Source organism: Arvicola amphibius, chromosome 2, assembly GCF_903992535.2.
Source record: "Arvicola amphibius chromosome 2, mArvAmp1.2, whole genome shotgun sequence".
NCBI classification, from domain to species: domain Eukaryota; kingdom Metazoa; phylum Chordata; class Mammalia; order Rodentia; family Cricetidae; genus Arvicola; species Arvicola amphibius.
In genome coordinates this window covers 138,356,078-138,379,354 of record NC_052048.2, presented here as the reverse complement: position 1 = coordinate 138,379,354, position 23,277 = coordinate 138,356,078, and the positions used below count along the sequence as shown (strand labels likewise).

Genomic DNA, 23,277 nt, shown 5'->3' with positions numbered 1-23,277 from the left:
GAAATCTTGAACCCCAGCCCTGGTCTCACCAACCAGGCCTGTGCTCATCGAGTGAGTCTTTGTGTGTCACTAACTCATTCTGAGCCTTAAATTCTCCAGGAAATGTAGAATATCGTTAGCTCAGAGTTTGGGGAAGGTCAAGTCATATATAAAAGTTTCCTTTTATATATTGTACTCTGAAGAGCAAGATTATACCAATGTCGTTGTTGCTCTTTATCAAGTTCAAATATCAAGTTCAAAGAAATACTTAAAATAGGTATTTCTACTACAGTACAATGGTCTATATCGGCTGCCTGAGAGCTGCATTCATCAGCATTACTTATGGCAGCGAGAACATATGGTAGATGTCCATGACATTAGAGCCTACCAGGAAGCAAAGGCCAGAAGAATATACCTTTGAAGACCTATCCTAGTGACTTACTTCTGCCAGCCAAGCCCACTTCCTAAAGGCTCCACAACCTCCAAAATTAGTGCCACCAGCTATGGAGTGAAAAGCCTGAATGTGCAAGGGACATTTCAGATTCAAGTCATAACACACCGTGCCAAACTCTAGTCCCCAATGCCACACAGTAAGAAGAAGGAGCCTTTGATTCTGACAGGTCATGAATGTGGGCCCCCTAGCAATATAAGGGCACCTGTTTTTTTTTTTTTATGATTCTTTTCTTTTAATGTGACAATACCAGAAATCATCAGATTGCCTTCCTAAGAGGACCCAGGCTGCAGTCAACAACGCTGCCACTTGATTGCAGACTTGCAGCCTCCCAGACAGCAAAACAAAGTCCAATTGTTTTCAGATCTCTTAATCTATCAAAGATGTAATAGGAATCTGAACTCCAACAGTGGAACTCTGCCAACCTGCACTCTTACTTCCCCTTAGCCATGGCGCTGACACTGTGCTGTGGCTCTCCCCCCCCTCCCCGGCCTCCGCCACGTGGCTCTATCCTTCCCTAGTGTTCTCACACATAGAAGTTAAGGCAGTTGGCTCATAGCCAACATCAGTGCTGTTAGAGTCTCATCCTAGTTTTAAGAACAGAATAAAAAAGTATTTTCTTGTACCTATGTCTCTGTCCGGGGGGAAAAAAACAATAAGTCTCATCCAACTTTGTTCGTTTATTTCCTCCCGCTTCTGGACCAGCGAGCTGCTGAGTGTCACTTCCGTCTGACTGGAAGGGAAGCGGCCTTTTGTGTGAGATGCAGCTGACAGCAGTTTCACTTAGATAGCCGATGTGATGTTGATTTGTTTGCTTGCCCAGTCATCGCATGTGAGTCCAACAGACCAATATTTACATGAGTAGCTGAGGGCCCAAGCACTGGGGCCAGATCTGAAAAGGGGTGCCCCCTGCACTGGCGCAGCTGACTTTCCTAAACTTGGCACACCAGTGAACGATCAGGAGAGGAGAGGCACACTTGCTCTTTCATCCTTGAAGGTTTCCTCAGAAGAGGGGCCAACAGCAGTCAGCTTCACTCCAGCCTTTCTCAAACACTAGCCGTGTTAACAACTCAAAGCATAAACATTGCAGATTCTCAAAGTACACAAATCAGCAGTTCACCCAGGGATTAACTGTCTCCGCAAGAATGCCCCCTTCTCTAAGGAGCAGAGTCAGATGATGGTATAAGAAGGTGTAAGATGTGAATCATCAATGGGTCAAGGAAGAAATAAAGGGAGAAATGAAAGACTTCCTAAAATTCAATGAAAATGACCACACACAACATACCCAAATTTATGGGACACAATGAAAACAGTGTTAAGAGGAAAGTTCATAGCACTAAATACCTACATAAAGAAGGTGGAAAAATCCCATGCTAGTGAATTAACAGAACATTTGAAAACTTTAAAGCAAAAAGAAGCAAACTCACCCAGGAGAACTAGACAGCAGAAAATAATCAAATTGATAGTTGAAATCAACAAAATAGAAACAAAGAAAGCAATACAAAGAATCAATGAGACAAAGAGTTGGTTCTTTGAGAAAATCAAAAAAATAGACAAACCTTTATCCAAACTAACCACAAGGCAGAGAGAAAATATCCAAATTAACAAAATCAGAAATGAAAAGGGGGCATAACAACAGAAATGGAAGAAATACAGAGAATCATCAGGTCATATTTCTAAAACCTGTACTCCACAAAATTGGAAAACTTAAAGGAAATAAACAACTTTCTGGATAAATATCACTTACCAAAATTAAACCAAGACCAGATAAGCAAATTAAATAGACCTATAACTGTTAAAGAAATAGAAACAATCATCAAAAGTCTCTCAATCAAAAAAAGCCCAGGGCCAGATGGTTTCAGCACAGAATTCTACAAGATTTTCAAAGAGGAACTAATACCAATACTCCTCAAATTGTCCCACACAATAGAAACAGAAGGAACATTGCCAAACTCTTTTTATGAGGTTACAATTACCCTGATACCCAAGCCACATAAAGACATTACTAAGAAAGAGAATTACAGACCAATTCACTAATGAACACTGATGCAAAAATACAAAATATAATACTGGCAAATTGAATCCAAGAACACATCAAAACCATCATGCACCATGATCAAGTCAGCTTCATTCCAGAGATGCAGTGATGGTTCAACATATGAAAATCTATCAACGTAATTCACCATATAAGCAAAATGAAAAATAAAACCTACATGATCATCTCATTAGATGCTGAAAAAGCTTTCAACAAAATACAACATCCCTTCATGATAAATATCTTGAGAAAGCAGGGATACAAGTAATTATTATATTTAAATATCTACATATAATAAAGGCAATATACAGCAAGCCAACAGCCAACATCAAACTTAATGGAGAGAAACCACAGTGATCCCACTGAAATCAAGAACAAGACAAGGTTGTCCACTCTCTCCATATCTATTCAATATAGTTCTTGGGGGTCCTAGCTAAAGCAAGAAGACAACAAAAGGAGATCAAGGTGATACAAATTGGAAAAGAAGAAGTCAAACTCTCACTATTTGCTGATGATATGATAGTTTACATAAGCAACCCCCAAAATTCTACCAAGGAACTGAAACAACTCATAAACACTTTTAGTAATGTAGCAGGATATAAGATTAACTCAAAAAAATCAGTAGCCCTCCTGTACATAGATGATAAATGGACTGAGAAAGAAATCAGAGAAACATCACCCTTCACAATAGCCACAAATAGCATAAAATATCTCAGAGTAACTCAAACCAAACAAGTGGAAGACTTGTATCACAAGAACTTTAAATCTTTGAAGAAAGAAATTGAAGAAGACACCAGAAGGTGGAAAGATCTCCCATGCTCTTTGGTAAGTAAAATTAACATAGTAAAAATGGCAACCTTACCAAAAGCAATCTACAGATTGAATGCAATACCCATCAAAATCCCAGCAAAATTCTTCATAGACCTTGAAAGAATGGTACTCAATTCATATGGAAAAGCAAAAAACCCAGGATAGCCAAAACAGTCCTATACAATAAAAGAACTTCTGGAGGCATCGCAGTCCCTACTTCAAACTCTACTACAGAGCTACAGTACTGAAAACAGTCTGGTATTGGCATAAAAACAGACAGGAGGACCAATGGAACTAAATTGAAGCCTGGATATTAATCTACACACTTTCAAACACCTGATTTTTGACAAAGAAGCAGAAAATATCAAATGAAAAAAAAGAAAACATATTTAACAAATGGTGCTGGCATAACTGGATATCAACATGTAGAAGAATGAAAATAGATCCATATCTATCACCATGCACAAAACTCAAGTCCAAATGGATCAAGATCTCAACATAAAACCAGCCACACTGAACCTCATAGAAAAGAAAGTGGGAAGTATATTTGCACTAATTGGCACTGGAGACCACTTCCTCAACATAATCCCAGTAGCACAGACACTGAGAAAATAATTGATAAATGGGACCTCCTGAAACTGAAAAGCTTCTGTAAAGTGAAAGACACAGTCAACAAGACAAAACAGCAGTCTACAGAATGGGAAAAGATCTTCACCAAACCCACATCAGACAGAGGTCTGATCTCCAAAATATACAAAGAACTCAAGAAATTAGTCATCAAAAGAATAAATAATCCAACAACAACAACAACAACAGAAAAATGGAGTAAAGACCTAAACAGAGAACTCTGAACAGAGGAATCTAAAATGGCTGAAAGACACTTAAGGAAATGCTCAACATCCTTAGTCATCAGAGAAATAAAAATCAAAACAACTCTCAGATTCCATTTTACACATGAAAGAATGGCCAAGATCAAAAACACTGATGACAACTTATGCTGGAGAGGATGTGGGGTAAAAGGAACACTTCTGCATTGCTGATGGGAATGCAAGCTGGTACAGTTGCTTTGGATTTCAGTTAGGTGATTTCTCAGAAAATTGGGAAACAACCTTCTTCAAGACCCAGCAATACCACTTTGGGGTATATATCCAAAGGATGCTCAACTGTGCCACAAGGACATGTGCTCAATTATGTTTATAGCAGCACTGTTTGTCATAGCCGGAAACTGGAAACAACTTAAATGCCCCACGACCAAAGAATGGATAAGGAAAATGTGGTACATTTATACAATGGAGTACTACACAGCAGAAAAAAATAATGACATCTTGAAATTTGCAGGCAAATGGATGGAGCTAGAAAACATCAGTTTGAGTGAGGTAACCCAGACTCAGAAAGACAATTATCATAAGTACTCACTCATAAGTGGTTTTTAAACATAAAGCAATGAAAACCAGCCTACAAATCACATTCCCAGAGAACCTAGACAACAATGAGGACTCTAAGAGAGACATACATAGATCTAATCTACATGGGAAGTAGAAAAAGACAAGGTATCCTGAGTAAATTGGGAGCATCGGGACCTTGGGAGAGCGTTGAAGGGGAGAGGCAGAAATGGGAGCACAAAAAAAAAAAATGTAGAGGTCAATAAAAATCAATTTTAAAAAATAAGGTTTAAGATGATCTAAGTCTCGAGGTCATAACCAGATACCCCCAGAAGAGCACCCCACAGATCTCAGATTCATCTAGAGAGACTCCATGCTTTCTCCACCTAGGCTTTGCCTCGCCTAAATTAGGGATGCCACATGACAACTGAGATGGACAGGGAGATGTGGGCTCTTTGGACATAACCTCTATAGCTTAGAAGGGGCTTGAGGCAGAACTGCAGGCAAAGGTTCATGCTGGTAGATTTTCATTGCCACCAATATAACAAGGTTTGGTAGAAAGCAAATGGCATGCGCCCACATGCGACCTAAACTTTACCCGATTTGTAAGGGTGCAAAGGCAAAGCAAAACACATGCCTCACCCACAGACATAACAAGGCTTGTCTCCTTATGTTCCCATTGCCTGTCCCCTCACTAGGAAAATTACAGAAATGCCACTGGAAGCAGCTTGGGCCTCTTGGTACAATGGAAAAGCAAATTGAGCTTTTTGTGTGAAGGGTAGACTTTTGTTGTTACATTTTTCAATGAAAGATTTATGCTTGCCTTTTGGCTCGTTCACAATACATCATAATGCTTTGCAGACAAACTTATGCTCTTTTCCCAATGATCTAGTGACCTTAATCTCTAACATTTTGTGGTTTCCTGTTTGGGGAAATGATTGAACAGAAGCCTAAGCTATTCCAGGCTGCACAGAGCTCCCAGCGGGCCTCTATCTGTCTTACTTTTGAATGTTCTCCTGTTCAGCAATCAAAAAAAAATTTTTTTAAGGAACTTTCCCTACAGATGCTAAATCATCAAAACCCCTACAACGAAGCCCTTCCACGCTTCCTTTTTTGGTTACTCTCCTTATCATTCTTCTATTGCAGTCTCCAAGGTTCTGGGAGCTCCTTCTGCTTGAAGCAATTAGCCTGGCCCACTGGTGCCTTGCCTCTGAACAGAGAGAATGAATTGCACTAATATCCAGTTCATCAAAGGATAATTCCCAAAGCCTTCTCAAGCACTTAGAAAAAAAACTTGAATTCAATTAAGGAATAGAACATTAAAGAACTGTCCGGCCTGGAGAAGGAGCTACATGGGTCACAATCTTGGCCCTTCTCCTTTCCCAGTTTTGCAGGGACTCCGGGATGTTTTACACAGAAAGTACGAGTCGCCCAGATTACCTGGAAAGAACTAAGGCAGGAAAAAAATAATGCAGCTGGTGAATGAAACAGTAGTCAAACCTGCAAGCAGGTCATTCTCAAAACGAGAGACTTTGCTTCCAAGTGTAGGCAAAGGGAAGACAAGGAGGCGGGGAAGCGAGCTAGGAATGACTATCCCATGTGCCTGCCAGTCCAGCACTGGCTGGTTTTGCCAAGAAGAATGAAGGAAAGTGAAAGTGGAGCAACAGGCTCGAGTGAACGTCCAGTGATGCACAAACAAGGCCTTCCAGCCAAAAACTGATCGCCGCTGCCCGCAGCTTCAAGTTAAATAACTGAGCTGTGTGGAGACGGGAGTGAGAAGCAGAGCCAACTTGAAGAGCATCCAGAGAACCAGTGTTCCCACACGGGGATCTTAAAGGAAACTCTAACTACCTTGGAACAGCACAATGCAAAAGATGTTCTATAATGATCCAGCATGGTGTTGTTCCACTAAGTTGAATACGCAAGTCCTGCTGGTCCTCTCTAGGAACTGGGTTCTCTCCTTGATCACCTACCTCTCAAGAATGATGCCCTTAACCATTTTCAATAAATGCACTTGAATGAGCTGGCCACACCCCCAGGAGCAAGCCTCCCCACTCGTCCTCACAAATCCTCCCAGAAGAGGAGTGTCTTCCTGGTTACCAAAGAGCAGCTTCAAGGTCATGTTCAAGGGACAGCTCCAAAGGCTACAATATGTTTGTCGATATTATTACCCTTCTGAAAGGGGAGGAGGGCAAGGAGCCAATTCCTTTCCACATCATTGAATGCATTTAACTAACATGTCTACTTTTGCACACAAACTAACCAACCTGCAACCCTGCAAAGAAAGAAAATGCTCACATTTCTAGACAGCTAAGTTTGTAGTACCAATCTGCACTGTTAATAGACTAGTTAGCAAGGGCTAGAAGTGTGGCCGGTCCAAACTGAGACACTCTTTAAATTCAACATACACACAGAACTTTGAAGTTTCTGTACAAAGTAACCAATGCAAAATATCCCAATGGTTTCTTAGTATTTTACTGCAACTGATATAACATATAGAAATATATATATACACATATAATTATAAGTAACATTTTATATTTAGACAGCTAATTAAGTTCGGTATATTATAAAAATCGATTTCACTTCTATTCATTTTTAAGTGGAAATGTAAATATGTGTGGCTTGTGCTATATTTCAGGTATAAGGCTCTGGTGTGCTTTGTGTCTATTAATGCTGTAAAGAACTGATTTTTCTGCTACAGCTGCCAAATGATCGAAGTAGCTTTTAAGTTCAGTCAGTCTTGGCTGTACTCTGCAGTGTTCACCAAGCTAGAATAAGGCAACGGAAGACATGACACTTTAGGGGCAAGCAGATACTCCCAACCTTTTCCGCCAAGACAGAATGTGGATGAATGCATGTGTGTGCACACCCACACCGCACACACTATGGATTCCTTTCACCCTCTATCACTACCACTATTCTCAGAGTCAAGCAATAGTATTGCTAGACATAGAGAGGCTTCCCAGGATGGCAAGAGGAGCAAAGCCAGAAGCAGGGCCACAGTGTAGCTTTGGGAAGGAAGGCCCCTTTCCCAGCTAGAGTTGCCCCGGGTGCCAGAGGAGAGCAGCATGGCTCTGCTGGGGGAGAAATCCTAAGCAGCCTGCAAAAGACGTTAATAGAAGCACTGAAGATCTCAGAAGAGCTAGGGAGAGGGAGAGGGGGCACGCAGTGTTTAGTGAGCAGAGCAGTCATGGGGTGCAGACCACCATGGACTCCGGCTGGCCCTCTGGCATTCTCTTCTCCCATAACACACTTGCCTTTTGGTTTGAGAGAAGTTTGTTCTCCATGAATGGAGATTACTTTGTCCTTCTCTTACAAGGGGGCTGGGTGTGAGAGCAAGTAGGCATTCCTCCAAAGAGCCAAGGGAGCCACTGCCAGGAGTCCAATTCCCATCTGGAGCAATCAGTCCCTAGAGCCCACCCAGGAGGGCAGCGAAGGTAAGGAAACCACACTAACTAACTTCACAAAAGAAAGCAAGTAGCTGACTTTTCCTTATCAAGGAGACCGCTTTTATCTCCACCGGAAAAGCTGATTATCAGTTAGGTACAAGTCTCTCCCCCCCCTGACTCTCAATGGCTCTATTCATCAAAGCCACTCCATTAGCTTGCAATTAGGTTCGGGGTGGCTCGCTTTCTTCCAGAAGTGCAACTCCCTCGTTTGGAGAATAAAGCATCCCTTTCCCCATTCTTTCTAGAAAATGTCAAACAGGCTAAAAAGATGACACAAACCACTGTAACAAATACAGAGACTGACCGGAGGCTGGAGACACAAATTGAGCAGCAGAGTGATAAGAGTCCCCTTGGGGAATGGAGAAAAAAAAATCAGGGCAAGAAGGTCAGGGGCACCTCTCCAGGGCTCAGCTTTCACTCAGTCATGTGTCATATAGGAAGCCTACCCTCGGTTGCCTTGACTGTCCTCCTATGACAAGACTTGTGTGTAATAACAATAGCAACCATATTTAATAACAGATTGGCCCACAGCAAGGGTGAGGTTGAAAACTCCCACAGTATTGGTTGGGCAAATCCTACAATAAAACCTTCACAGGAAGGGCCCTACAGGCTGCTCTTGTGGCTTCTTCCTTGGGCAGCACATATATTAATATTGGAACGATACAGAGATTAGCACGGCCCCTGCACCTACAGTGTTTCTATGTGACTCTAAGGAACAGCTGATGGTCTGTAGCAGGCTAGGCTACAATGGCAAGAAAATGAATATCTCAGGCTGAGCATCCTTTCCCTCCATTACTGTTCACAGACAGTCACCTTCTCCTCCCTGTAGCTTCTCAGGGAACAATGCCATCATTGCCTTCATTGTCTTCTAAGAGCATAGAAGAAGGGCGTCCCATAAGTTTAAGGTCAGCAAAGTCTGTTTTCCCTCTGTGGTTCAAGGGATGCTTGGGTCCAACCAACAATTGAAGAATCAGGTTCATTTAAATGCAAGTGCTTTTCTTGGCATGCTAATCCTTTGTCAGACCTAGACTCCTGGCCCCAGTATCATTACCATGTGTCACTAGATGATGTTCTTAAGGAAATACAAACAATTGAAACAGATGCTAAAACAAGCTAAACTAGAAAGATTTGGCCTTTCAGCTTCGAAGTCACATTCATTAATCAGGGACTCGTCAGCCCTGAAGCCTCGAGAAGCCAATGAAACAACAGTGACCCGGGTGTTAAGGTTCCAGTCTGGTAGCAAAGCTAAGAAACATGAAGACCCTGAATTCTGAAGACGCAATTAGGGGGCATTTAATGAGCTGTAGAGTGATAAGCGACAGGGAAATGTAACTTTATATTTACGATTTCCTGACTAGATGAACTTTTAAACACAGCACAGTAAACCCCATCCTGGGGCCCCTTGGCTTTGAAAAGCGCAAGCATGTGCTGGCAAGAAAGGCCATTTAGGGAAGATACCGTTCCAGCCTGCAGTGTGCTGCCGGCTCACTTGCAAGAGTTCTCTAATTCGAGGTTCTAATTCGAAGGCAGTGTGAAGGGTTGGGCCCCACTGAAACTCACTCCTATTTGTGGAAACGTTAGCCCCGTCGTAACTGTCTTTGCGGGTGCAGCCTGTGCACTTTTCAGAAAGATGAGAATGACAAGCAAGCGAAAGCACACTGAAAACAGCTTCCTACCTTTCCTGGACAATTAGTGCAATGATACGTGCTTTCCACAGAGACGCAAGGGACCGGGGACCTCTCCAAAGAGCTGAGCTTTCACAAGTTTCAGCAGCTCTGTGGGATGAATACGGGCTATATTTCTAAGATTGGAGGGGCGTGCAGTCTGCCAGCCATCAACTCTACCATTTTAAAGTCAGGATACAACCCCCAGACTATATATGAGGGACTATTTATAATTGACTAGTTTGGAAACAATGCTAACTTGAGGAAGGAGGATCGCACACACAATGCAGTCAATGGTAATTTAGGTGGCAAATTATTTGCCCTTATAATTGTAAAGATCATTTACTGTATCCAGGGATGGGCCACGGCTCTTCTTTTTGCCACTTCACCCTTCATTGTCTTCCTTCATTCTTTCTGGACTTACTGCAAGCCACTATATGCCTATTGCTAGGATGGGCAGCTACATCAGCACCTTTAATGGGGAAGGCCACAGCTGGGTGGTTTTTAAGCTCTCCTGGTGCTTCTGATGTAAAGGGAGTCATGAGAATCACAGCTGCCCTTGGAAACGGAGCTTTGGGAGAGCAGGGAAGGGAAGATTAAAGGAAGTAAAGTGTATTAGTGACATCTGCGATCCATCAAGACTTTTATCGCTTCCTTTGTTCCCGTGACAATTCTTTTTTCATTTATTAAGGGTTATCGAGTAGTCTGCCATGCACCTGGCCCTGGACCAAACGATAGAACAAGGGTGAACAAGAAGGTTCCCAGCTGCCCCGAGAATGCCTACTTTCTATGAGATAAGATACAACTTCACAGGTCTGAAATGAAAGGAGAGGGAGATTTCAAATTCTATGAACTTTGACTTCTGACCCTGAATGTTCTTCCACGCCACTGCCAAAAGGATGTAATGGCATATAATTTACAGGGCTAATCGATGTCCAGCACTAGCATGCAGAGCCAGGCACAGATTATTCTAGTAGTTACCCACTATTTTGGATTATGGGATCACTTTCCATCATTGAGTGAAGTTGTTAGAATTCTCTATGAGGGGATGTGCGCTTGAGTGTTGGAGCCTGCAGAAGCCAGAGGAGTCAGTCACGTATGCTAGCGAGTGGCCCCACACGAGCGCTGCACCTTCTCTTTACTGTACCGCCTCACAACGCTTTGCTACAGGTTCCCACAAAGCAGTCTAAATATTTACATTTCAGCAAATTAAATCTCTGCATATAAGAAATCACATGTGCCTTCATTAAAATCATGCATGCACGCACGCACACACACACACACACACACACACACATACACACACACACGATACACATGGAAGACTACATAGTAGCATAGCTTATCTAAAAGTTTAGAAACATAATAAGAAATGTAATCACACATGTACCATCTACCTTCCTATATTGAGCTATGTGCCCGGGAGGCTGCAGCCCTGCCCTCTGAACTCATGAGGAGCATGGCCTGCTGGGAAGCTCCAGCTCTACCCATTATTCTGGCAAGGGCTACACACGGAAGGCGCTAGTCTTGCCTATATCCCATCATGGTAAAAAAGAAAAAAAAATCTCTGGGTTTTTAGCCCTGCTTGTCAGGATGGTGGGGTGGTTCACCATGGAAGTGTCAGCCCCATCCACTGACCTCCAGCTTGCCCAATGAGGGTTCAGCTCCACCCGTCAAGCTAGTGAGAACTCTCCACTAGTGAGACTTCAGTCTTGTCATTGCCTCCATAAAATGCATCCATAAAAATCTAACCCTAGGAGTCACCTGGGTGGGATCAGGGTACATGGGAGGCTCCACAGGAGAGTCAGATAATAACAAGGTGTAGAAATAGTAAAGAAAACCCAAACTGAAATGAATAAAAATGCAGGAAGTCAAATAAAAACTCTGTGAGAAGGCCTCGCTAATAGTTGAGGGAGAAGATGGTCAAAATACATGAGTCTGAAGACAAGGCGGAGGGAGTGGGCCATTCCAACAAGAAGGAAGCCAGATTAGTAAGAGAGCACCAGCTAGACTGTCAAGGTATTGGGGAAACTATGAAAAGACCAACTCGAGGAATCGTGGGCAGAAAAAAGTAAGGAATTCCATTCCAAAGGCAAGGAAAACGTTTCAATGAGACAATTGCAAAAATACACTCAAACCAGGGGGGGAGAAATGCCCGACAGGATACAGGAGGCATTCAAGATACCAGACAGACAAAAACAGAAAAAGATTCCCTCCACTGCCTGAGAATTAAGCTACTAATTTATATAGGAGAAAATGCAGATGTGACCTGGTGGCCGAACTACTGGGCACACTGCACTTCTAACAAGAAGCATGGCACAAGGCACGCTCCTGAAGTCAGAACACTGAATTCTGAAGTAGCATGAGTAACTGGTAGCTGGCCTGCGCATGAGTCTGCAGTCCTCACGTCTCCTTCAATGTACTTCTTCCACTTAGACCCCCTGGTGGTCTGAGCGCTCACGGTACAAGCCAAGACAATGTGCTAATCCATCACAGTCCATAGGCTTCTGCTACATAAGGGGTTGCTCACAGCAATAAAGCAGACTCTGGTCCCTGAAACCTTCAGAGTGGTTTATCTCCTTACTGACCCATAGGCATTGCTGTCTTGCCAGGGGTTGCCCAAGTAATGATGGCAAGTTTAAATCAACCAAAGACTATTGAAAGTGGCAAGAGAGAAACACCAGCTCACATGTAAAGGTAGACTTACCAGAATAACAGCCAGTCTATCAAGTGACACTTTAATAGTCAAGAAGGCTTAGAGGGATGTTTTCAAGTTTTGAAAGACAACAGCTAGATCCACCCCAGAACAAAATACCTGTTAAATATCCCTGTCAAAACTGAAGAAGAAACTTCCCAGGATAAAAACAAGTTTATGAAGTTCACAACCATAAGCCTATAGAAGACACTTGAAGGAATTCTACAGTCTGCAGAGAACATGGGGTTATGCATACATAGCAATACATATGTAGGCATACAAGGAAGAATAAACTACTTGTATAACAGCTAAGCAAGAATCCTACCTCCCACTCCCACCCCCAAATGACAGGAAATAATACATAGCTTTCAAACTCTGAATATTAATAGCCTCAATTCCCCAGTCAGAAACAGAGATTAGCAAGGTAGCAGATTGGATAAAAAGGTTAACAGCCCTACAGAAAGATATCTAAGTAATAAAGGCACTCACTGCCACTTGGACAATCTGAGTTCAGTTCTTGGAACCCATGTGATGGAAAGAAAGAACTGCCTCCCACAAGTTGCTCTTAGACCTGTTCACATGAGCTCGGTGTCCCCACCCAGCAAAATAAATTAATTAATTAAAAAAAATCAGATTCATCTATTTGTTGTTGTGAAGCAATGCATCTCATTGAAAGGACAGATGCTTGCCTAGGGTGAAAAAGGCTGCTGCCAAAAGCTATCCATCTCAAGCAAATGGACCCAGGAAACAAACAGATGTTGCTATTCTGACAAAACAGACCGGAAACCAAAACTTGACAGAAGAGATAAATGTGGTTCCTGCATACAGCAGTAGGGGAAGCCATCGAGCGGACACTACAGTTCTAAACGTACACTCAACACAGGTGCACCTAATTGCATAGAACCAATGCTGCTAGCTTCACTGATCAACCTCAGCACAGGAATCATGGTAACTCTGATGTTCGCTCTCATCCATAGACAGGAGGTTGGCCTGTCATACAGTAAACAGAAAGCCAGGTGTGGTGGATGCTGTAATTCCACCACTAGGAGAGAAGCGGGCAGATCTCTGTGCATTCAACATCAGTCTTGTCGATTTGATCAGGCAAGATCAGGCAAGTTAAGATAGCTTAGTGAGACCCCGCCTTATTAAAGCAAACAGCTAAATAAAACAAATTAATAAATTAATATTAAAAGAGAAACATCAGAATGAAATGGCAGAACGGAACAAACAGTCTTAACAGACTGCTGTAGAACGTTCCACACAAACACTGAGAACGCACGTCCTTCTCAGTGACCTGTGGGCCATTCTCTAACTAGGTCATACACTAAACTACAAAGCAAGTCTTTACAAATACAAAAACCTGAAATAATTGCTTGTATTCTATTTTTAATGCAGCAGGTGTCCAGATCAACAGTAGGAGAAATTATGGAGCATTACACAAAATCGTGCAGATCAAATGACACTGTTGAATAATAAATGGGTACTTGAAGAAATAAGGAAAAAAAACCAATAAGATACTGGAAGCTGAAAATAAAAACATAGCGAACTAAAAAATATAGATTATAATGAAAGCAGTCTAAAGACGGAAGTTTATCACTGTAAGTTTGATTCCATGTTATGAAATCAAAGAAATTGCAAATAAATTTTTATCATGTATATATCCTAGGGCACTGGAAAAACAAGAGACAGCCAAGCCCCAAATCAGCAGATGGAAAGTGCCAACAAGATCAGGACAGGCATTAGCAGCATGAAAGTGAACCACAATCAATGAAACAGAGAGGTGGCTCTTTGAAGAAAGAAACGACTGGAAAACCCTCAGCCAAACTAAGCAAGAGAGAGAAGCCATAAATTAACAAAATCAGAGATGAAAAGAAAGCCATTGCAAAAGATACTAATGAAGTTCAGAACCCACGAGGGCATACCTTGAAAGCATATATTCCATAATTTGGAAAATCTGAAACAAGTGAATGAATTTTTAGATGAAATAACGTCTCCAAATCAAATCAAGATAAGATGATTTAAATGGATCTGAAACAAGCAGGGAGAGCCATGTTTTAAAAACATTTTTTCCAGCTAAAAGTTAAGTCCAGACTTGGATGCATCCATGGATGAACCCTCCAAAAAATCTACTACTACTGCTGCTTCTCAAAGCATCCCATGAAGGAGAAAACAAAGCCACATAAGCAAACTCTTCTGACAAAGCCAGCATTATCCTGACACCAAAACTGCAGAGATGGAAAAAAAAGAGAAAAAACCTGAAGATTAACTCCCCAGTGAACATAGCTGGAAAACATCACCAAAATACTTGCAATCCACTTTCAAGAAAACATTGCGAAGATGGCTCTATAATCAAGGACGCTTTATTCTTGAGATTCCTGATGGCTCAATGTCTGCAAATCATCAACAAATGGACTGGCAGACAGACAGGAAACAGTCATGTTGATAGACACAGGAAAGGCCTTAAACAAAGTCCAACATTTTCCCAGGACCCATTTCTACTACTCCTGGACCAGCCCAAGGTTTCTGTATCTTACAACAGAGATACCTACTCATCCGTGCTTGCTGCTGCTCTCTTAATAATAGCAAAGAAATGAAATCAACTTGGAGCTTTATCAACAGATAAATGGATGATTATACACAATGAAATTCCATTCAGCTACAAAGAAAAGCAGGTTCTAAAATGCATAGGAAAATGGACAAAACTGAATTTTTTATATTAAGTGAGGTAACACAGGTTCAGAAAGATAAACACAGAACGGTCTTCCTCATTTGTGGACCTTATTGTCTAATTTGTGTGTGTGTGTGTGTGTGTGTGTGTGTGTGTATGTGTGTGTGTGTGTGTGTGTGTGTGATATAAAAAGCTTAAAAAATAAACCAGAGGACTATACCTCTGCTCTTTTGGGTTAGGCATTGGCTCCTTGGGTACAATAACAAAGCACCCACAATCACAGAGGGCAGAGATCAAAGAGAATCCCCCAAAACCAAGAACCATGGACCTTGATGAACACCATGGAGGAAAATAATCCTGCAAGTTGGTAAGGCACTTGTGTGAACTGTGGAAGGAACGCTTGCAGCTACACAATTCAGAGACAAACCAATCAATACGTGGACAGAGAATGTACAGAAAAAGTTCTCCAAAGACACAAAAGCCAGCAGAGGAAAGAAAAGAAAGGTTCCCAGAGACAGCAGTCCTGAAGCAAATGCAAAAACAACGCCCAATGGTTTCCTTTCATCCCTTCTAGTCCACCTTCAGTGATTTTGCTGAGACACACAGTAAAAGTCATTTCTCCTTTATGATTTACTTAATAATTATTTAATTTAATACCAATTGGTTATCCTTTAAACTGAACTCATCATATTATAAAGATACTTTTATATTTACTTATGTATGTATTTATTTATTTATTTACTTGCTTACTTACTTACGTAGTTTCTTACTTACTTATTTGGGGCAGTGTGCCTCCGTCATGGTGTGTTTGTGTGCATGTATAGTGTCAGAAGAGCTGAGGGGGCAGAGGACAACTAGCAGAAGTTGGTTCTCTTTTTCCAGATAGTCAGGCTTCATTGGACAAGTGTTGTTACCTGCTGAGCCTTCTTACTGGCCCAGTGTCAAAATATTTGATAGTTCTTTATTTATTTCTTATTTTGCAACCCAATTTTACATATTTAAATATACTACATGTAGTATATTTATATTCTATACTTCATGTTTCCTGCATATCAAGCATCTTGACTCTCCACATCTGTTGATTCTGTATGGCAACTTATTTGTGTGCTAAGTGATTTTTTTTTTTAATTATGGACTATGATGCTTACTACTCATTGGCAGTTTGACTGTGTTTAGAATCACCCGGAAGACTGATCCCTGGATGTTTCTTTGAGAAAGAGGGTTAACTGAGAAAGGGAGACCCATGCTGAACTTGGGTGCCACCAACCTGTAGACTGGGATCCAGGACTGAATAAAAACAAAAAAGGAGAGCACCAGATGTGCACCAGCAGCCAGATGTACACCAACAGCCAGATGTGCACCAGCATCCTCGTATGTTTTCTGATGCACACAGATGGGAGCCAGGGCTCGCTGCTCTGGTGGTGAGCCACTCCTGACACCATGCTTTTCTTGACATGGTGGACACTATCCTCTCAAACTATGAGCCTGAAGACATCCTCCTTCCAGGGAGTCACTTTTTGTCAGGTCTTTGGCCACAGAAAAAAACATAAAGATACGAACAAACACTTTCATTAAAATTAGTTATGAAAATTCCAAGAGACTAATGTCCCTCTGGGTTTTAGTTTGTTTATGCTGTTTGAGTGGTGGCTACCAACATGGGGACAGTGTGGGTGCTTCACCTATCCCAGACATGGAGCTGGACTTTAGTAACCACACTTCATATGGGCCAACAACACAGTCCCCAGCTGCAGAGAGGGGGATACAGGCCCTGAGTTCACAGGATTCAGACTTTTAGTTTTCTGGTGTTGTTCTTGCTCTAGATCTACATGCATTATGATTGTACTTGCAATGCCTCCTGGAGTTAGCTGTACTTATTTTGTAGGTGTATTTTGCTGTACTTAATCATTTATTAAGATTATACCTGCTCCTTTGTGCTGCCATTTACAACTTGCAAATGAGTAGCCGACTGTATTTAAATGCCTCCACTTCTGAGTTCTTTTCTGGTCCACAGATCTATTTGTCTATTCCACTGCCTACTCTGTAGGAAGTCTTCGTAAATCCTCCAACAATGCATCTTTTATGTTGTGTTGGTTATTATGAATATTTCGACTTTTCATATAAACTTTGGATGCAACATGTCCACATGTACAAAATAAGTTGCTGACAGATTTTGATCGGTATTAAATTGAAGCTATGGATCTAGATGAGAAGAGTTGACATCTTTTCTTTTTTTTTTTTTTTTTTTTTGGTTTTTCGAGACAGGGTTTCTCTGCAGCATTTTTAGAGCCTGTCCTGGAACTAGTTCTTGTAGACCAGGCTGGCCTCGAACTCACAGAGATCCGCCTGCCTCTGCCTCCCGAGTGCTGGGATTAAAGGCGTGCGCCACCACCGCCCGGCAAGAGTTGACATCTTGGTAATATTAACTCAGCCTATCCATGCACAGGCAAATTTTTCTTCTTTGTGTTTTTTTATCTTTCATCAGTTTTGTTAATTTCACATTTCACTAGATCTGCACTTAAGTCTGTCCGTCTGTCTGTCTGTCTGTCTGTCTGTCTGTCTCTTTCTCTCTCTCTGTGTGTGTGGGGGGGGGGTGTTGATGCAAATAGTTCTGGTTTGATTTCAATCTCAAATTTTCTTTATTTTTGTTGATAACTGAGAAGTGGTCAACTCTTGTGTATTTATCTCATATCCTACAACTCTGTCATGCTTAGTCAAAGGAGGTGTTTTTATGCTGATTCCTTTGGACTTGCTACACAGCCTACCATGCTCATCATTTTACTCCTTTTTATTTTATTTTTGCCTATTTTTAGGTTTTTTTTTTTGTTTTGTTTTCTGTGTTTGGAGACAAGGTCTTGCTATGTAGCCCTGGCTGGCCTGGAATTTGCTGTGTAGACCAGACTGGCCTCAAACTCACTGAAAGCCACCTGCTTCTGTCTCCCAAGGACTGGGGCTCAAGGTGTTGTCCACTATGCCTTGGTCCCTTTCATACAGCTAAATTTTCCATTGATTGTTTTTCCTTTCTCTTTGAAAATCTTATTAAACGTTTCTTGCAAAGCAGATCTACTGACAGCAAATTCCTTTTTTTTTTTTTTTGGTTTGTCTAATACCTTGCATATTAGATATCTATTTTGTTTGTTTTGCATTTATCCTGCCTGGTGTACCCTGGTGACCTTTACATACAGCATTAATTTGCATAAATGTTCTGTCATTAACTGCTTACAGTGTCACTTCTGGTTTTTTCTAAAGATTCTCCCTTTGTCAATGTCATTGCACGAAAGCCACCTTTTTCTTTCTCTTGTCACATGGAAGCCAGACTCTGTTCTGTGGGTGAGGGCTGCTTTGTTCTGTTTTATATCTTGGTTTTGCAGTTTCTATTCTTAAACTTAGTGTTTCTTTTCTTCAGTGATACCGGGGCTGCTAATAAACCTACCAAAACCGCCTTAATTTCTGTCCTGTCACTGATGTTTCTGTTTTTAGTCTCAGATTTTCCACATATCCATATCCACTACCCACCTGTTCATACGTTTTTGTCATTTTCTATGAAAGTCCTAATCACGCATGTTCCATTTTGTTTTGAAATTTCTGGTTTGGAATGTTGCCGTTCTTGCCACGTCTCATTCTGGTTCTACTGAGTATTTAGTGTCTTCAAACTACACGTGTTGCCTTTTGTTTTGCTTGTAAGTTTTTGTTGAAGGGTTGGCACTCTGTCCTTGGGAAAAAGAACTACAGAAAATGCTGCCCAAAGACCCTGGGAACAGGAAGTGCATCACAGTCTCTACCTCGTGGGAACCTGTGCTTACGGACTGTGAACTTTATAGTTTTGGTTGCCCCTGCCACTCCCTGGTGAAACAATATGGCTAGAGGGGGCTGCAGGTGGGCATGGAAGGCTCCAGACTTAGGATGGATCGATTTAGACTTTTCCAACTTTCTGCTGATGGGGAAGTGATACTCATTTGCAGAAACATTTCTTCCATGTTGGCATTGTGGTCTTTCCCCAGGTCAGTCCCAAGGACTACGGTACTCTTGCAGTGCCCTAGTGACAGCAAGCGACAACTTCCAACCAGCCATGCAGCTCCTGAGGCGACAGCTACCCAACAGTGCACCACAGGACCAGTGGCTTTGGCTATTGCATTTTGTGATTTCATATCCACTAAACAATAAGATGCATGAATCAGCAGATCTTTAGTTAGAGTGGTGTCATGTTAGATGACTTTTCCAGCATGAGTAGATTGAGAAGGTTGAAGGTAGGCTGAGCTGAGCACAGGTTGTATTAAATGCATTTTCAACAAGAACTATGATTAACCTGCCATCTTTTTTTGCAGGGGACGGGGAATACAATCTCATTTTAAGTCAAGAAGAAGCTCGGGTAGGCTACGATTGAACTCCAATAGGTTTGGTGCCGGGAAAATAGTTGCTCTCCTGAACAGATCTTGTTAAAAGCACAGCACTTGGGCAGGTTTCACAATGTTTCCCCAAACTCCTCCTCTGACAACATAAATGCCAAGCTCCCCTGCCCCCAATAGTGGCTGGGGAGCTTGGATGAACTCCTGAAAGTAAAATTCACAAACATGTCCAGCCCAACTTAGCTGAGTCCCCAGTGTTTTGACTTCTATACTCCTTGCACTGGCCTCCAGCCATGTGCCAATCATGGCTCCATTTTCCTACTGAGGCCCTCCTTCTACAGAGATTCCTCTTCCTGGGGTTGTGTTCTAGACAGGGAGGGATGACTCTCTTTATTTGCCTTCAATTTGGAGTACAATGGATTTCTCTGTCACCTCATTCACAGTTTTGAGAAGAGTGTTTACCCTGTAGGGATGGCATGGTGATCTCTAAACTCCTCAAGTTCTAACAAGAAAGTGGGGTTCTGTGAGACCTTTTCTGCTTTTGTATTTGCGGGGGGGTTCTTGTGAAAGTCTATGTGCGTGTGTGCGTGCGTGTGTGTGTGTGCATGCTTGTGTGTGCGTGCATGTGTGCGCGTGTGTGTGCGTGTGTGTGCGTGCATGCATGTGTGCATGTGCATGTGTGTGCGTGCATGTGTGCGTGTGTGTGTGTGTGTGTGTGTGTGTGTGTGTGTGTACATGTGGAGGTGAAACAATAGCCTCAGGGTTAACCCTTGATCTCCATCTGTTTTGAGGCCGGGTCTCTGGCTTGCTGCTGCAGACTCCAGCCTAGCCGGTACACCAGATTCTGGGAATCCTTCTACCCGCCAAATCCCATCTTGCTACCGGAAAACTGGGACTACATAGAAGTGGGTTCTGAAGATGCCCTCTCAGGTTCTCACACCTACACCTGCACGATGGGGTGTTACCCACTTACATCACTTCTTCACTCTTGTGTATAGTGCATATAGTGGGCTCTTAGATAATTTGGCTATAAGTTCTTGGTAAGCGACTATGGTTTTCAACACCTTTGCCCACCAGGGACTGTTGTAAATACAATCACTAGGAAAGCTCACATTTTTCCCGCCCATTTTTCTAACAAGGAAACTGAGTCACAGAGTTAAACAGCCGCTCCAAGGGGACGGTCGTGAGCGCGACTTCACTGTGTCCTAGCTGACCCTGCAGCATGCGCTCTATCTAGACCACCATGCTCTTTACTACACAATCCCTAAACATCCTCACGACATTCTGACCTGATTTAATGAGGAGGAGATTTAGATCATCCAACAGATTGCTCTAGCTGCCTGTTTCTCGGTTTACCATTCCGCCAGCCAAAATCGTGGCATCTGGGTCTCCTACCAGTCATTCCAAGAACATGACTGTGCTCTCGTTGGTTTACTGGAAGCTGATGTTCACATAGAGACACAAACAAGAAAAACCCCAGCACGGACGCTCCTGAAGGCCTTCCTCATTCTGTCAGAGGCACTGCACACGGACTGAAGTAGAGACAGTACTGGGGAAAGTCTCCTGTGTTCATATGAGTGGAAACAGGCTCACTGCCTTCTATGACAAATTAGAGCTGAGTCTTAAGTAAATATAACTTTAAGGACACTAATGTCTTAAGCCAATCTATGTTGTTCTGGTTCTGTTATATACACATTGAGGTTCGCCATCAATCGCGGACGAGCCAACAGCAATCGCTGCCAGGAGGGTGCTGCCAGCCGTCTCATGAATGCATGGTCTGTTCCACGGCCGCCCTGTTCAGCTGAAGCTCAGATTGACTGCACAGTTCATTCTTTCTTCATGGCATCATGCATTATCTGCCCCGTTAAGCCATTTTCTTTTGCTGGAAACTAGTGCTTGAAACATACAGAGAACATTCAGATTTCATTGGCTTTCACATTTGTAGGTGGTACGGTCTGAATATTTCTGTCTTTCCCCCCCAAATTCACATGCTGATAGCTAATCTCCAATGTGGGGACTTGGAAAGGAACTGAATCATGAGAGTGGAGCTCTTGAGGATGGGATTAAACCCTATAGAGGAATTCCAGCCAGGGAGGACCCAGCAAGAAGGTGGCAGGAGGCTGACTCACACTCCCCCAGCTCCCGCAGCAGACAGCAGTGTCTGGCACTCTGAGCAGTCAGCTTTTGTAGAATGGAAATTTTCCAGTCAAGTGTTTTGTCATGGCAGCCAGGGAGATTCGAGACAGGCGATTTGGGTTATAGGGGCAAGAAGGGGAGATGCTAAAATATCCAAATGTACTCTAGTCAGGGTACTTAGTCCCTTTATTATCCAGGGATCAGCCTGAGATGACTGGCAACATTTGGAGCACTATACCCCCAGGAATTCTGTAGGCTCCATTTTAACCTCGTGTGCTTGAGAAAGGACCCAAATCCAGGTGTGTGTGTGTGTGTGTGTGTGTGTGTGTGTGTGTGTGTGTGTGTGTAGATGTATCGCCATCCATCCCAGGACCCAAATAATAAAGAACAACATTGGCAATTCTTTTCAACAGAACCACTTTGGATATTTTTATGGTATCTCTAACTTTTTATGTCTTCAAAACCAAGTGTTAAGTGCTTTTTGGTTTAATAAATTTTAAGGACAATAAGTAACTAGTTAGTTTATGACAGGCTTTCTGGGTATATTTTTGACATAGCTAAGGTTTCTTTTTTTTTTTGTTTTTTTGAGACAGGGTTTCCCTGTAGCTTTGGAGCCTGTCCTGGAACTAGATCTTGTAGACCATGCTGGCCTCAAACTCACAAAGATCTGTCTGCCTCTGCCTCCCAAGTGCTGGGATTAAAGGCGTGCGCCACCACCACCCGGCTGCTAAGATTTCTTTCATTCATTCCTTAGTCATGGACATGTACTTCAGGTCTACACCTGCATAGGTGTCAGAACAAGACCCAGAATGGCAGCAGCATGTTAGAATGCTCACCCAAAGGGAGATCACTTGGAGAAAATAGACTAAGAAGAAACAAGTACCATATTTTCTCAGCAGAGCCAAAAGCAAGGATGGTTGAAATGAAGGCCTGATTCAGTGTGGTCCCTTCATCCCTAGAGTGGTAGGGTTTCCTCATGTTCTGCTGGCTAGTAGACATTACACAAATGTTAAACACCATGTACTAGAGAAAGAACTAGAAAAGGTGAACCTTCCAGGTGGGACTATTCTAAAACACAAGCTGGTAAGTTTGCACGCATTTAGAAGCTTCCTGCACCAGAGTGCACACGGTACACCGAGAATCCCAAGGACCATTCCCACACAGACATCACAGATGCGAATGTTCCCCATGCTGGAAAGGAACAGTAAAGGCTGTGGGTCTCCTGAAGCAGAATGTGGACAATTTATAAGAAATGAAGATTAAATACTTTGAAGACAGGACCTATTTGTCTAATTCACACAAGGTGCCTTATGGACCACTGGCTGCTTGGCTTTGGTTCATTTTGGTCTCTCTCTCTTGCCTCTTCCGGATAAAAGGAGGAAGCTTCAGTGGATACAATCCTTCCTCATCTCTGCATTCATCCTTCAGGGTTGCCCTATAGACCATCCCTAGGATACAGGGACAGTGGTGAGAGAGTGGTACCAAGAAAGGAACAAAACACAGGGGACTTCTTGCCAGGTCACTTGCTCTTAGCATCCTTCCTCCTAATGGGGGACACCAAGAGGCAGTTCTCTGTGACTTCCACTGGGGTGTCCTATGGCCAATGAACTGGAATATGGCAGCCCTAAACGCAGCCAGTCCCTGCCTTGCTCTGTTTAAAAC

General features: G+C 42.5%; 1 protein-coding gene across 1 annotated transcript in view; it reads right to left on the bottom strand.

Annotated features, from left to right (window-relative positions):
- Positions 1 to 23,277, bottom strand: part of Cpvl (carboxypeptidase vitellogenic like) — a 108,441-nt gene that overhangs the window by 37,630 nt on the left and 47,534 nt on the right.